Source organism: Cynara cardunculus, assembly GCF_001531365.2.
Source record: "Cynara cardunculus var. scolymus isolate 2C chromosome LG 11, CcrdV1, whole genome shotgun sequence".
Lineage (NCBI taxonomy): Eukaryota > Viridiplantae > Streptophyta > Magnoliopsida > Asterales > Asteraceae > Cynara > Cynara cardunculus.
Genome location: NC_037538.1, coordinates 12627140 through 12629899, shown reverse-complemented (window position 1 = coordinate 12629899; position 2760 = coordinate 12627140).

Genomic DNA, 2760 nt, shown 5'->3' with positions numbered 1-2760 from the left:
TAAGATTAAACAATGAAATCGACGAATGAAGGTGGTTTGCACGGTTTACACAAATGAGGACGGTTTTTATTTGATCACTCCTCTATATATATATATATATATGAGAGAGAGAGAGAGAGAGAATGTTCAAACGAGAATGCTAACTATTTGAGAAAACAAGAAAAGGGTCGTCAATGTACAAAATCACATGTGATTTCACATTAACGCCAAAGAAACGGAAGCGAAAAACTTTTGAACTTGTAGGATTTTGTATGTGAATATATATATATACACACACACACATATGTAAACATATATATGTGTGTGTGTGTGTGAATCATATATAATTCGTACATTAACGACATTTTTCTTGTTTTCTTAAATAGTTAAAGTTCTCGTTTGAACCTGCATATATATATATATATATATATATATGTGTGTGTGTGTGTGTGTGTGTGTGTGTATAGGGTCAGGGTCGGATTTAGGGGAAAACCTCAAAAAATAAAAAACTGAGAAATATTCTGATAATCATTCATTTGTACCTTATGCATATGTGCATACAAGTAATTTATAAGCAATTTGTCCGGTATGCACAAGTGCGTAAAACAAAAAAACAGCTTCAATTATTTATATGCACATGTGCACACGATCCAAATAAACGTTTATTAGAGTGTTCTTCATTTTTTTCATTTTTTTGAGGTTTTCCTTTGAACCTCTCTCTCTCTCTCTATATATATATATATAACTTTCCATTTTTGAATAATCAAGTCTTTGAACTATTTTTTTTAAATAAAAAAAACATTAAACATTCTTATTTTGAATGATTAAATCTCAGAACATTTTTGAATAAATAAATCATTGAACTTTTAGAAAATGATAACTTACATCATTTTAACCCCAAAAAGCGGCTACCTATAACTGGTGAGGAATATTTTAAAGAAAAAGAAAAAGAAAAATTAAACCAATTTTACCATTCCCAAACCCTACGTCATTCAAACCCTCCCCCACAACGGCATCGCTCCCCCTCGCCACTTCTTGTCACTCCCCATCATTGTATGTTCTCCATACAGCACATCATCGTCATTGTCCCCTGCCATCAATCTCTTTTTTTATCTGTTTTTTATCTTTCAATTTTCCCTCCTTTACAACAATTTAATGGAACAATTATAAACATGTCAAAAAGACGGAGATCAAAAACCAAAAAGATGATAAAATAGAAGGAGATCGATGACAAAGTCCCGAATGCCCCTTTCCTTGCCGCCAAACCACTAGGAGAGTCAGCAAGCTAGCTTGCCTGCATTCTAGAAATGGTAGCTTCCGCGCCCTTCCTGCCTACTGAAATGGATGTGAATGATCGTGATAGCTCTTAAGGCCAAAGGTAGTGATCGATGGTGATAGAGAGTGGACAACGATGAGGTGACAGAGAGTGGTGAGGCTTTTGAATGTCTTGGGATTTGGAAATGTAAAATTGATTTAGGTTTTTTTTTTTACTTTAAAACCTCCATAGTCGGGTTTCAAGTAGTTTTTTGGGTTAAAATGATGTAAATAACTAGTTTTTTAAAGTATATATATATGTGTGTGTATGTTTTTTTCATATGGACAATTATTTATTTTAGAGTAAATTACATGTTTAGTCCATGTAGTTACGTTTTTTTAACCGTGTTTATCTTTTTTTAAAAATTCAACAAAATGTGTCCATATCGTTTTCACATTTTAACGAATTACATCCTAGTGGTTGAATTTTTTTAACAACTCGGGTATCTGTTATTGCAGGATTGTAATGAGTTCAAATCCTAGATCAGTCAACAACTTGGGTCCCTTCTGTTGCATTAAGAATCCAGCTCGTTGTAAAAATACAACCATAGGAACATTATCTGCTGAATTTCTAAAATAGAGACAAGGACCGTTAAAAACGTATAACCACATAAACAGAATATGCAATTTAGCGGGTAATGAGAATTTTGAGATTTCACTCTATATATTATCATCATATTCTTGGACACACGCTTTAGCTCGTTATGATTGAGGGACTGGTATCATGAGGGGCGCTCTAGATGAAATCCATGGTTGCATCATAGTTCTTTTTGTAGACCAAAATTATTTGACTTTATTAAGACTGTATTTGATAATCAGTAGATTAACTTTTTTAAATGTATTGAAAAAAAAAATCTCGTTTGATAAACCACAAAATAGCTTATAAGTTGATAGGTTCTCTTTCTATTTTTCTTCCCAATTATGCCCACGATGTTTTAGTAATTGATTTTTCAACATTTTCTTTTAAGTAATTTATTTTAAGATAATTTTTTATTTAAAATTCCGTGATAAATCAAACACGGTAAAACCATAAAAATCACAGTTCGATATAAAAGAATTCTAACAGTAATTATTATCATATTTATTGACATGATTTGTTAATATTATTAAATTAAAAAAAAAATCTTTCTTTCATCAATTGCAATTAGTGATATGTTTTTCATGTATTCTATTAAAATTTTATTTTGTTGTAAAAAAGTTAGATAATTAATTAATAATCAAATATATTTTTATATTCAATATTATATTCGTTAAGGTATAAGAAAAACAAAAAAATTTCTCATAATTAGTGATACGTTTTTCATGGGATTGTTTTGTTTGTTATTATAGTTTAATGGCATTTAGGTCGATCAGTAAGACACAAATGAATGTTTGTTTGTGGCTTAATAATTAATGCTGACTTATTCACTCATCGGATTTGATGAAACTTAATCTAGGCAGTCATCTGTTTTTCATCGATCACTACTC